At 39.4% G+C, this 14,837-nt stretch overlaps 1 non-coding gene across 1 annotated transcript; it reads right to left on the reverse strand.

The window, feature by feature from the left end:
- Window positions 1-14,310: 14,310 nt before the first annotated feature.
- On the reverse strand, window positions 14,311-14,417 carry LOC141650192 (small nucleolar RNA R71). Its single transcript, XR_012546240.1, has one exon. It is a non-coding gene; the product is annotated as a small nucleolar RNA R71 (small nucleolar RNA).
- Between the last annotated feature and the right edge of the window lie 420 nt (window positions 14,418-14,837).

Below are 14,837 nucleotides of genomic sequence, written 5' to 3' on the forward strand. Positions count from 1 at the left end.
GGGTACCGAGAGACACATACTGTCTTACACAACAACCAATCCAACTCGCAAAATACCCGACATTCTCACTATATGGAAGCCCCGTATCTTTATCCCACTGTAAAGGATTAGGTATCTTTGAATTTATTGCTTCTAGGGAAACCCTGTGGCGCATTCGACCCGCAATGTGTTGCAAATTATTCTCATCATCTGAATCGTCGCCTGACGCATTTTCATCGTTTCTTTTCCGCTTTTTGACCATATCTAAAGTAGAAAATAATAAACAAATAATAACAATGTATACTTATAATAACAAACAAATCTCTAGAGGGGAGGATTTATTACTTCTTTAAAGAGGAGAATCCGGATTGATATGGCGGCGGCAATGGCGATGACTAAGACGGCGATGGGGTAGGCTAGTGGTTGAGGGGAAGCTCAATATTTGAGGATATTATGTGGGGGAGTGGAAGCTCAAAGTATATATGTGTGAATAATACAACTCTTGGAAGACCTTGTTTAATGGAAAGTAATAAACACGGTATAAAAAAACCGTTGTATTTTGATTCCACACAGACAACGGTTTTGTTTGAAACCGTAATTGATTATTACTATCTACAACGGGTTAGAAATAATCGTTGTCTGTAATATTTTCATTTTGTTTGATTTTCCCGTCAAGAAATAAAGCATCATTTTTATATACATAACAACGGCCTGAACCGTTATAACTATATACGTTATGAACAACGATTTGGGTATAACTGTTTTATTTTATATTTCATTGTGTTTGATTTTACCGCCAAGAAATAAAGCATCATTTGGTATATGCCAGCTAATTACAATATGTTTCTTAGAAAATCTTGCTTATTTCCATTAATTTAAAGGATTACAAGTTTACACATAAAGAGTACAAACTACCACCATACATAATAAACTAGGTAAATAACAATTAGAAGAAGAAATTTGACAATTAACTTAAGCCATGCCTCATTATTTTTGAGTTCTACAATATCCATGGTTAACTTCTTGCATTCTTCTTTTGCCTTCAATATTTCACTGTCATTTCCCCACTTCGGTTCTTCAAGTTGATGTAGTATACTTCTCACTTGAGTAATCTCGATATCCATGCTCTTTTTCTCATTCACTAACCTTTTTTATAACCCTCCTCTGCCACTCAATCATTGGTTCATCAACCCACTTGAAGTAATTGCATCCACGCATTTTACTCTCGGGATTATAAAATTTGCAAGTAAGAAACTTTCTTCTCGGATTTTACAAAGTCCAAGAGGTCCGCAATGCTTGCGGAACTGAGCAATTACATGTCCCTGTTAAAATATAGGAAGAAGAAGAGCTAGCACTTAACATAATTTGAGTAATAAGAGAGAGAGAGAGAGAGAGAGAGAGAGAGAGATATTTAAAATATGTTATTCAGCAATTGCATAATTTAATACGGTTCTTATAAGAACCGTTGTAATTCTCTTATTAATATCTTCCAATTTCAATTTATTTTTAGAGGTGTTTGTATTCTAACACGGTTCTAATGCACTACCGTTGTCATTATATTATATGTTGTTGTTTCATTCATTTGTCTGCTCGCAAGTTATTTAAAATCTATGTTAATAAACATTTGCATATAATAAAGAGTAGAACTATATATTAAAACGAGCATATTATACAATGGCGTAAAAAAAAAACAGTACAACAAGGGAAAAAAAAGGAAACACAATAAAAAATAAAAAACCACAAAAACAAACAGCTAACTAATTAGTAAATTAATTAAACACCCTAACAGGAGTTTGACTAGGAGGTGGGTACTAAGGATAAACTTGATTATAAATCAAGCTTATTACATCGACATAAAGACGACGATCAAAATGAGGCACTTCTTTGTCTTCCCATGATTTCGGTACATTAATAAACATGTACAATATGAACCTTCTCATCAGATGAGCGTCCTCAGCGGTGTCAACCCATAAGTAAGGCCCAACTTGTACATAACGATCCTTAGGGTCGTCGCCATAAAAGTCAATTTTGCCCCTTTGATGGTCACGTGATGCATACCTTGCAGCGAGTTATTTTGCTTGGCGAAAATCGTCAAGACCATCCCCTCGAAACACGATCAGAGCATATCCAAAAACCCATGACCATAAATTCAAGTCGGGTGGATTGCCCTAACATTTGAAAACCCATTCTCAAGGAGGATGTCCCTCAATAAGTTAAGAGACTTAGAAGCTGGCTTCCCAGTAGCATTGCGTATGAGTGGGATATTGTGAATTATGCATGTAATCGGGTTGATATAGCGGGTTACTGATTCCTGAAGAGGTGCGACTGCGGATGATGAAGACGACGAAATTCTTTTAATTATGATATGTATGTATATGTATATTATTTAAAAAGTGAAGTAGAAAGGTTAGTAATAATAAAGTGATTCTTATTGTTACTGCAAATGTGATGCTATTTATAGTATAATAAAGCTATAATTAATTAGATAAACTTCATCCATACGTTACATTCAAACTTGTATTAATTGTGCATGCATGCATGGGGTGAATAATGGTCAAACAACACATAATAATAGGGCATGCATTGGTAAAACCACAAACTTTTCAATTTTCACAGTGGATCTGTATTTACAACGGTTATAAGAAAAACCGTTGTTTCATGACAACGAATTTATAATAACCGTTGTTGATATATGAAATATGATAGCGACTTAACAAAGAACCGTTATCATTTTGTATTATAGATACGGTCAAACAATCAATACTGCAACTTTGATTCAGAAAAAGTAAAAATTACAGGGCATGCATTAGTCAAATCACAAACACTAGAAAATCACAGATAATTAAACAATTTTTTTTAAAACGGGTTATGTCCAACCGTTGTTGATATCTGTAATATGCTAACGGCTTAACAGAGAACCGTTATCATTTTATGTTATACATATGGTCAAACACGCAATACTACAACTTTGAATCAGAAAAAATAAAAATTACAAGGCATGCATTAGTCAAATCAATACCGTTGTATTTTAGTCATTAGACAACAATTTTTTCATAACCGTTTTGTTGTTACTAATTGAATAACGGTTTTTTGATAACTGTTGTGTTTTTACTAATTGGACAACGGTTTTTTGATAATCGTTGTAAGCTTATATGTTTAACACGGTAGAATTGACTGATTCTTATTTAACTTGTACCGTTTCCACTTTCCAATTCTTAACTTGTTAAATTTCCAATTCTTATCTTATTATTATACCGGTTTCAATTCTTACTATCTTATTATACCGTTTTCAATACAACCCAAACTCATTATATGTAGAATTATAATTTTCACAATCTTAACTTGTACCTTTTGCACTTTCCAATTCTTAACTTGTTAAGTCCTCCATTAATTTTCCACATCGATTATGTCGTCAAGTTCATCAACTTATAGTGGTTCATATTATTCATCCGCTAATGATGATGATGATGATGATGATGATGAAGCATCATATGAACCTCTTCCAAGACCCCCAAGTAGATTTATGTACGCTAAACCCTTTACGTGCATCCTTCACAATCTCCCGTATATATAGGACAGGCATGGAAAGGTTATATTCTCGTATAGCCTTGAACTGATTAATAGGTTTGATTCGGTTAGCCGAACCGAATTTGGTTCAAACTATCTACCCGGACAATGATGCGCATGATGGCTTCGTGCGGTGCACCCTCATCGAGTTTGGCGGGGGTGAGGAGCGGGAATCCTTTCAACAGGCTAGCAAACTTGAGCGGACATTCTATAACAATGACTCTTCGAGATTCTGGTTTGATCACAATGATCAGCGGGTAGGCCCATATTTATGGGATGCGAATGAATCTGACCGTCTTCTACTACTTCCGATTCTGCACCGCCAAGGTCGCATTGCCGAGCAGGGCACAATGCCGTTGGAATGGGAAAATGACTGTGTGGATTGGGCTGAAGGTGAAAGAGACATATATGGTGATATTGTCTCTGAATTTCAGAGGATGGGGTAACAAAAAACATACTCCCTCCATTCAACTCCACACTACACATTTGCTTTTTCACGTTTGACAACGCTTGTTTTACGCGATAAATATCTTTAGCTTGATATTTAATGTACTCCTAAAAAACCTAAGTCATTATAATAAATGTTTGATATTTTTCTGGTGATATTTTCTCCGAATTCCAGAGGATGGGGTAACAAAAAACATAAATAATTAAACTTTAATTCAAACCACCACCATAATCCAAATACAACTTGCAATGCCAGATAATAACTAAAGACTTAAGTATTAGAATCTGATGAAGTATTAGGATACTCATCATGAATTTCGGCATAGATCAAGTCGTAGATCGGCCTTTCATTATCACCGGAAAGTGCAGGTGGAATGGCCTCTTTCTCCCATGACACAGGCACGGTGACAAGAATGTAATGCTTCCTGCAATGTGTCAGCAATTGATGATCAAGATGGGTCACAACCCATAGATAAGGGCCTTTTTGTTTATTATCCGAATAGAAGTCCTCTTTCCCCTCATCTTCCCCCCGCAAATCTCGCTCCTAATTTTCTTGTCTGACAAAAACTATCATGGCAGTTGGCTTCGTCAAACACGATAAAACCGAAGCCTACAAAATTTTGCTTGTTTGTAGACACATGGTACACTTTTTTAACCGCGGTGAAACCGGAGTAATGAAGTATTTGCGTCAACCACCCAAAATTAGGGTTTAAACCCTTTCCATACACACCATAATGAACCAGGAGATTATGGAGAATGCAAGTAAAAAGCTGTGCGTAACGAGAATGTGATTGTAGCTCCGACACACCAACCATATTTTTTTAGAGAGAAATTAAAGAGTAAATGTTTGATAATTTAGATTTTGACCTAAAACATTATGAAGACATATTTATAGAATTATTTTGGTCAAATTGAATATTATTGGTCAAATTGAATATTTATTAAAGTTCTGATAAAGTTTTGAATGCAGTAATCAAATTAAAAATACTAATCAAATACTGACAACGGTTGAATTGAAAAACCGTTATTTCATAATAGAAAATAATAACTGTTACGAAAAATCCGTAGCTATAACATAGCAACGGGTAACAAAAACCGTTGCTGGTGTTAATTTAGTAACGGTTTTCAAAATGCCGATATCTTAAACTGGTAACGGTTTTCTAACAACCGTTGATAAGAGTGATTCTATAACGAGTCTTTGGAAACCGTTAAACGTTTTTTACAACAGTTTGTTAAGGAGCCGTTGTCAAAATATAATAACATCGGTTTTCGAGGAAAAATGTTATTCCTATTAGCGCGGTCTAGGTTTCCGCCAATATTTGGAAAACGGTAATCTAAGTGTCGTTATTAAATGCATTAAACCGTTGTGATACGCTCCTTATTGATTGTCAGATTTGGCGTGTGTAAGATCACTTATTCTCAATGGATTTTCTATACTGATTGTGTAATTTTCTAAAACCAATTTACAAGAGAATCATAAATACAAATCTAAATTCTTCCTTTTACTCCTATAAATACTCCTGTTTATGCCATTTTATACACATAACAATCTATCTCTTTTCTTCCTCTCTAAAACATTTCTTAAGTTCTAAGCTATATTTGGCAACGTTCTGCAAGTAGTTCTCATTCTGAGTCTTTGTCGTACACCTTAGACTCGGAAGTCATGTATCCCTGGGGGTTGGTTGCTAAGAGGCCGTGTGTATCGAGTGGGGCAAATTCAACTTTAGCCAGTGATGGTCATCACGCCACGACAATTTTCTCATGTGTTCCGTAAGATTTATTTTTCGTAATAGTCATACCGCCGACATAACTATATGATCCGAACGGCATAATAAAACCATTGAGACTAGTATACATGCTAACCACTCCAAAGACAGAGCGTTTAGGAGTCCATTCTTCATCGAACCAAATATTACATGGCCTTATATAGCAATGTAGAATGAGTGGTTTCATGACATTTTGCAAATAATCTAAATCCTTTGCTACCGCAACAATAATTTTCATCCTCATCTTCCAATCAAAGCGTATTATTTGATCGCTAGACAAGAGATGTTCTAAAGTTCCTTTCCGTTACGCTCATACTAATATACTAAAAATCTATTTTTGTGCTTAACAAAATAACCAATCAACATCGTAAAATTAAATTTAGATGATTTGCTTGACTAAGTGTAACACCCACATACACCAAGGTGCCTAACCAAGGACCACCCTAGCATATCAAGGTGCTACCATCTTGGTTGCCCGAGGTATAGTATATCAAATTGACCATCAAAGAACCGTTATTGTAAAAAAATACCAAAGATACAACTGAAGTTTAACTCAAAACGTTTACAACCCAAAAACTGTCAAAGGGACTAAAGCATCAACTGTCAACATAAGCTAGATAAAGATTGGTGACGACTCGACCCCCATCCAAACTCGCGAGCTATACACAGCTATACCTGCTCAATCAACTTCTCATCATCCCCGAATGGATCAACACAGTTTTGAAAACAATAACAGGGTCAGTCAACTGTATAATCTAGATAAGAATTCATAATACAACCAATTCAATTGCAATATCAATACCCAACTCCATTACCAATCAATAACCGACTATACACTTAAGTGTGTAGTCCTGCCAAATTAGCCGTCGCAACAGGTAATCATCACCGCCAGTGGGGGACCGCAACCGTTCCCACCTAAGCCCCGCTCATCGCAACTAGCGTACCCAGATCATTAATGTGCATATCCCCTTGTGACGGGAGCCACAAGAGGCGAACACGGGGTTTGAACCATCTCCCGAACATGGTCCCATCACAATACCAATCACAATATTACTCAACCAATATCAATACAACTCATCATATTAATCAATCAATCAATCAATCACCACAATCTCAAATTAATTTCCCAGTCGATTGAGTAGGGAAAGCCTACCTTATTCGCGAATCTGAAATCAACAATCAGCAACGGAAGCTAGAATTATTACTCTACGAACTCATCACCTAGCAATAATCACAACAATACTACATCATAATCATTCCAATCAACCCTTTTCCCCAACCTAATCAATTAAGGCAAACCCTAAAGGACAACCATAAACTAATTAACAAGGTACTAGAGAATTATCGATGAAACCGATATGGAAAAGACGGAATGAAGACTCAAGATCGATCACACTTTACTTGGGAGTGATTAGGGAGATTAGAGAGATGGTATATGTAGTTGAGGTTTTGTAAAAAGGATTAGTAACTGTTAAACACGATATATATAATCTCTAATCAACTTAATCAAACAACGGAAATAATCTCGTCAGAACGGGTATTGGGTCGACCTACTCGGCCGAGTGCTCCTAGACAGTAACCTGACCAGAAGTCAGACGACAACCTACTTGGTCGAGTTCCACCTACTCTACCGAGTAATTAAGGACCAGAAAAGCGTGGTATTACAGTCTTCCCTCCTTAAAACGAACTTCATCCCCGAAGTTTATACCATACCCAAAACAACATGCCACACCAATAACTCAAAGTCACTAACAACACCAACTATTGCCAACTATACAATCCGACTATAGCTCACACAACTCAACAACACGGCCATACCGACCTCAAAACTACCCCAACACACATGCGACCATCTCCTAACCCCATTAAAAGACAACGGTTACGTCCCCGTAACCAAACATTCCTGATAAAAAAGGTGTAGGTAGCTCTCTCATAGCCTCCTACGGTTCCCAAGTGGCTTCTACCACGTTGTGATTATACTATAGCACCTTAAGCAAGTCGGTTTCACCATTCCTTCTCTTGTGTACCTTACGATCCAAAAACTCCTTAGGAACCTCTGCATAAGTTAGAGCCTCATCAAACGCGATATTCTCGACCTCAAGTATATGTGACGGATCACTCACATACTTCCAAAGTTGTGATACATGAAATACAATATGGACCCGATCAAGCGATGGTGGTCAAGCTAGCCGATATGCTACTTCACTTATCCGATCTAAAATCTCATAAGGACTGTGAATTTCTGGCTCAACTTTCCTCTCTTGACAAACCTAATAACTCCCTGCATAGGTGACACTTTAAGAGAACCTTGTCACCTATAGAGAACTCGATGTTCTTGCGATGCAAGTCTGCGTAACTCTTTTGTCGATCTTGAGTTGCTTTCATCTTTTGGCGAATCAAGTGTACTTGCTCAATCATGTCTTGCACTATTTGGGGTCCTAAGATCACAGCCTCAGTACTATCATCCCAATAAACCGGACTCTGACACTTCCTGCCATACAAAGCCTCAAAAGGTGTCATCCCAATGCTAGAGTGATAGCTGTTGTTGTAAGAAAACTCTATCAGATTCAGTCTATCCTCCCAACTCCCACCAAATTCCATAGCACAAGCTCGCAACATATCTTCTAGAGTCTTAATAGTTCTTTCAGTTTGACCATCTGTCACAGGATGAAATGATGTACTCATCTTTAAGGTAGTTCCCATCAATTATTGCAACTATTGCAAAAACCATGATATGAACCTCGCATCTCGATCCGACACTATATCCTTTGGTACCCCGTGGAACTGTACCACATGCTTCCTATACCTCAAAGGTAGCTGAATCTTACTCCAAATAATTTTTATTGGAATAAAATGAGTTGAGTTGGTTAAACGGTCGACGATAACCCAAATCATATTGTTACCCTACTGACTCCTTGGTAACCCCACGAAGAAATCCATAGAATCCGACTCCCATTTTCATTTCGGCACCTCAAGTGACTGAATCTTACCTTGTGGTCTCCATTGCTCTCCCTTTTCCCTCTGCGAAGTTAAACACCTAGCCACGAACTCAACAACATCTTTCTCATACCGGACCACCAAAACGTCTTCTTCAAGTCTTTATAGAGCTTGTCACCACCCGGATGTACCGAATAAGGAGTACAATGAGCCTCCGTCATGATCAACTTCTTCAAATCAACATCATTGGATACACACCATCTCCCATCGAAACGAACACTCTCATCTGTGTGGATAGAAAACCTCAAAACTGTACCACTCTTTACCCTCGACTTCCACTTTTGAATCTTGGGATCAAGCTCCTTTTTTCTTTTGATATCCTCATAAAGTTTAGTCTCGATTGGCAAATCACCGATGGCATCACCTTTGCGAATCATATGAATCCTCATCTTAGCCATCTCATCATTTAGTTTCATGAAAGACATTGCAGTACATAACGAATGCACACTCTTCTTACTAAAAGCATATGCCACCACATTAGCCTTCCTCTTATGATAGATGATTTCCATATCGTAGTCTCCAATCAGCTCCATCCACCGTCTCTAATGCATGTTCAACTCTTTCTGAGTGTAGATGTACTTCAAATTCTTATGATCTGAAAACACCTTAAAGGTCGCCCCGTAGAGATAGTGCCTCCAAATCTTTAGAGCAAATACCACTGCACCCTGTTCCAAATCATGAGTGCAATAGTTCTCCACATACGGCTTCAGTTGCCTCAAAGCATAGGCGACGACCTTACCATTATGCATCAAAACACAACCCAAACCATTCTTCGAAGCATCGGTATATACCTCAATGTTCTCACTTCCCTCAGGTAGAGCTAGAATGGGATTTGTGCTCAAACGCTCCTTTAATGTTTGGAACGCCGTTTCACAACTCTTATCCCAACGAAATCTGGTCTCTTTCCTCATCAAAGCTGTAATAGGTCTAGCGATCTTAAAGAATTCCTTCACGAATCTCCTGTAGTAGCCAGATAAACCTAAGAAACTCTGGATCTCAGTAACATTCTTTGGTGCTTCCGAGTGCGACGCTGCCTCAATCTTATTAGGATCAAGCGACACACTATATTTTGAGACCACATGGCCCAGAAAAGCCACCCTCTCTAACCAGAACTCATACTTAGATAACTTGGCACACAACTGATTATCTCGCAAAGTCTACAGTACCAACCTCAGCCCTCCTCGTGCTCTTCCTTAGTCTTAGAGTAGACCAAGATGTCATCAATGAAGACTACCACAAACCTATCCAAGAGCGTACTGAAGATCCTATTCATAATATCCATGAACACCGCTTGTGCGTTAGCCAACCCAAAAGGCATTACCACATACTCATAGTGACCATACCGTTATCGAAAAGCTGTCTTAGGAATATCCTCATCTGCAATCCTCAACTGGTGATAACTCAACCTCAGCTTGATCTTAGAAAACACTCCTGCTCCACTCAACTGGTCAAAAAGATCATCAATCCTTGGCAAAGGATACCTGTTCTTCACGGTGACATGGTTTAAGTCTCTGTAGTCGATGCATAGCCTCATACTACTATCTTTCTTTTTCATGAACAAAACTGGTGCACCCCAAGGCGATACACTAGGTCAAATGTACCCTTTTTCCAATAATTCTTTCAGATGCTTTTTCAACTCCTCCAACTCCTTAGGTCTCATGCGGTACGGAGCCTTAGATATAGGTCCCGTCCCCATTTTAAGCTCAACACTAAAGTCGAAGTCCCTCTTAGGAGGTAACCCTGATATGTCATCCGGAAAAACATCCCTGAATTCACTAACCACTGGTATATCTGTTGCTGACGGCTCCTATACATGAGTATCCCACACATGGCAAAATATTAAAGGACACTTCTTTCTCAAACATGACTTCAAAGTCATCACTGCGATCATCTTCATCTTGGGCTTTACAACAAACCCCATATGACACTTTGACTCCCTTAGGACCCTTTAAAAGACACACTCTTTTGCCGACAATCTATCTTAGCCTTGTACTTACCCAACCAATCCATCCCGACTATAACTTCAAACCCCTCCAAAGGAAACTCTATTAGATTGACTGGTAAGTCTACTTGCCCAACCATCGTAGACACCTCTTTATATGACTTGGTACATGACACAGACTCTCCCGAAGGTATAAACACATTATCTTTTACCAATTCATACTCTCCCAAACTCATAGCTAAGGCATGACCCCTAGACACAAACGAGTGTTTTGCCCCTGAATCAAACAAAACAAAAGACGACGTGTTATGAATAAGGAAAGTACCAGTAACCACATGGACATCATCCTCAATTTCCTGCTTGCCCGTCATAAAGAGTTTACCGTTGTTTTTCTAACCTCCACCCTGAACCGTAGTTGCTGAAGTGCTAGGCTTAGCCGCCAAGTTCTGAGTCACGCTATTGTTCGATCAGACGCTGATAGGACCCTCTATTATTGTAGTTGTAGCCGCCAGTACTGTTGTTGCTTTGGCCTGCTTGATGACCCCATGTCCCAGCTAGCCTATTACTAGCCAGACTCTCACCCGGCGCATGAGAGTATTTTCCTTGATAGGACTCCGGAAAATCTCCTCCTCCCCTTGTAGCGCTCGTACACCCAAATCGTTTGTGACCCATCCCACCACAGTTGAAACATAGAAGAGTGGAGTTCTCACTAGTACTCCGACTGTAACACCCCCTCATACCAAGGTACCTTACTAGGACTACCTTAGCATGAAAGGCTGTTACCATCTCGGTTGCCCGAGGTTAGTATATATCAAAAGCAGCTGTCCAAAACACATTTATTAAAAATACCGTAAATGAAAAAGGTTACAATAATCCAAAATCCAATAAAAGTGAATCCAATGTTAACAACTACAAAATCATATGCTAAGACTCGCGATGGTGATACTATAACTGGTGTGACGACTCTCCCATGACCGCCCAAGCTCACCAAATGCAATACCTGTCACAACCTGCTCACCATCCCCGAATGGATCACTGCAGATTTCATAAAACAACAACGGGGTCAATACTGTTCAATCAAAATAAGACAAATACACAAGGTAACCAGCTGATCATCCTCCAACCCCAGTCTCCCGATCTCACACAGTAACCGACTACACACCAAAGTGTGTAGCCTTGCCAGATTACCCATCGCAACAGGTAATCCTCGCCACCAGTGGGGGACCGCATCCAATCCCCACCTAAGTCCCGCTCATTAACGAGAGATATCCCTGTCCCTTAATGTGCACATCCCCTCCCGTGACGGGTTCCACGGAGGGCGAACTAGGGTGTGAAGCCACTCCCGCAAGTGACTCCGCCACAATCATCACAACATCATTGATGCGTGTCATTTATATGATGTTTTATACCTCATTTTACACGCATTTCAGAGCTCATTTATGTTGTTTATTCTACTATTCTCCCCATTTCCGTCTACTTCCGTATTTTTGTACATTATTGCAGAAATGTGAAGAATTCAGCGGAAATTGAGCTAAATCCGTCCCCGAGTATCTTGCATTGCATTTGACGTGAAGGATTTACTTAAGGAACGAGCTTGGTGCGCATTTCAAGGCCCAAAAGACAAATCCACAAGATGACAGAAGTCAAATATCAGCTACTTTAGTCGATTGACCACTGCCTTCAGTCGATCGACCAACCCACGGGTTCCAGAAGCTACTGTACACTGCAGCTCAGTCGATCGACCGCCATGCTTGGTCGATCGACCAAGCCGCTACTTCAGACGAGAATTAAAAGATCGAGAAACTTGAAGCCCATTGTATTTTAGGTTTTGGAAATAAGAGCTACGTTGTATTCTATATAACGTAAGCTAGGTATTCAGAATAATCATCAAGTTTTACATCCAGTTACATTATGTTTTTATCAGTTTTAGAATATCAAATAATTAGGGTTCTGAATATTATTATTTCATACAAATACTTTTGCATTCAGTTTTTGGATCTCTCTCTGCAATTCCAATCGGTATCCTTCTGCTAATATTTCAGTTTGCTTTATTATCGTTTGCAGGATAGAATTGCTAGTTAGTTTCCCGAAACCGATTTATCGTTTACGTTAATTGTTTGTTCTATTACTTTAAGCATGAATTCTTCGGTTTATTTCATAAATTTTATTGTTGTTATCATTCCCAGTATGAGTAGCTAAATTGCTTGTGCTAGGAGGTAGGGGAACTGTAGGATTAGGCGGCGTAGAATTGTAGACTGAAATCGCGTGTCAGTCGATCGACCGCCATACCTGGTCGATCGACTGGCCACGTGAGGTTTTACCTTCGTTTTAATTTTAATTCTTTATTCGACGAATCGAGTGCACACGACTAGTTGAATGTTTAGGAAATGACTGACCCATTAGATCGAAAGATAGGGAAGGTTTATTGACCATCAATTAAAATGACTAAACTATGCTGAGATCGAAAGATAGGTAAAGTTTAGGTTGTTAGTCACTTTTCAGGACGAAAGTCAGTATTAGTGATATTAGGGACTTATAGCGAGATCGAAAGATGCTATCTGTTAAGAGTGGACCCAGAGGACCTCTTGTATTCCCACCTCACGTGTTTGTTTTAGACCGACTTAGTATGTTGCCGCCGAAACTATAAGTGAACCGACCATCCTTGCACCCTTTTAATATCTTTTTTTATCCATTTATTTAGTTTATTGTCTTTATTTGCCTTTAGCTATAGACCAAATCAACATCAAACCCCCACATTTGTTACCTTAGGACTAAATTCAGAATAACCATTAATTATATCTGCCTCTCTGTGGTTCGACCCGACTGCCACTGTCATTAGTAGTAGTTGGAATTATAAATTTATCTTTGGTGCTTACAACGACAGGCATCAAATTTTGGCGCCGTTGCCGGGGAGGCAATTGTTCTAATTTTTATTTGTTTTATTTTAGTCTTTCTTTAGTTTAAGGGACATCCGTTCCTTAAACTCTTCTTATACTCTTCTTGTAGTTTCTTCTTATGCGCAGGTCACAGGGTGGTGAACTACTACCATTCAATCCAGAGATTGAGAGAACCTTGCGCGCAAAGAGGAGATTGTTTTAAGACCAACAGTTAGAGGAAGAGTCTGGTTCTCATTCTATCTACTACGAGAACGCACTTTTTGAGGAGGATCCACCTTCCTCTCCAGTTTCCAATTCATCAGCTGAGACCGTTACATCTCCAGATCTTCCAGTCATGGCTGAGGAAGCAAGTATAGCCAGTCACTTAGAGCCAACAGCTGAAATTCTCTACAAGGGATTTGCATTACCAGGGGAGGCAAGGAAATTCAAGCTAAAGCCTTCCTATATCAATTTGGTTGAGAGAAACCAATTCGGGGGAGCTGCAAATGAAGATGCAGCCAAGCACATGAAAACATTCATCGATTATTGCTGCTCCATGTCCCCACCAGCCGGCGTGACCCCAGACCAGGTGAAGGAGACCATGTTTATATTCTCTCTCCGTGATGCCGCGAGGGAGTGGTATAGGGATTTGGATCGAGCAGCTCATGGGATCACCGATTGGAATTCTTTAGCCCTGGCGTTCTAAAAGAAGTACTTCTCTGCCTCGAAGAAGAATGCCATTAGAGCTCAGATCACGAGCTTTAAACAGGGGTCTGATGAGAACTTTCATGAAGCATGGGTCCGTTTCAAGAAGCTGGTGCGAACCATTCCGCACCATGGGTTCGAAAAGTGGAGTCTATGCAATCAGTTCTATAATGGGCTGTACGACGATCAGAGAGCTATCATGGATGCTGCAGGGAGTGGCAGATACCAGGAGAATATGGGAGAGACTAAGGGGTGGAAGATCATTGATGATTTGGCCACCCATAAAGCTGAGTATGGGAATTCCAGGGGAAATCAAAGGAGAGCTGCTGAATCTCCTTCTGTAGCTGCATTGGAGGCCCTCACGACGAGATTCGACAAATATGAGATGGGAGGAGCTTCAAAAGGAGGGATGTATCATGTTAATGCTGTTTCAGACGGTCCTTTCGTCTGTAGAAGATGTGGAGCTGAGGGACATGTTTCAGAAAATTGTCATAGTCCCTTTGAGTCTTGTGTTGCCTTTCAACATTATAGGCAGACCAACACTTACTATGAGCCGAA

Source organism: Silene latifolia, chromosome 3 (genome assembly GCF_048544455.1).
Source record: "Silene latifolia isolate original U9 population chromosome 3, ASM4854445v1, whole genome shotgun sequence".
Lineage (NCBI taxonomy): Eukaryota > Viridiplantae > Streptophyta > Magnoliopsida > Caryophyllales > Caryophyllaceae > Silene > Silene latifolia.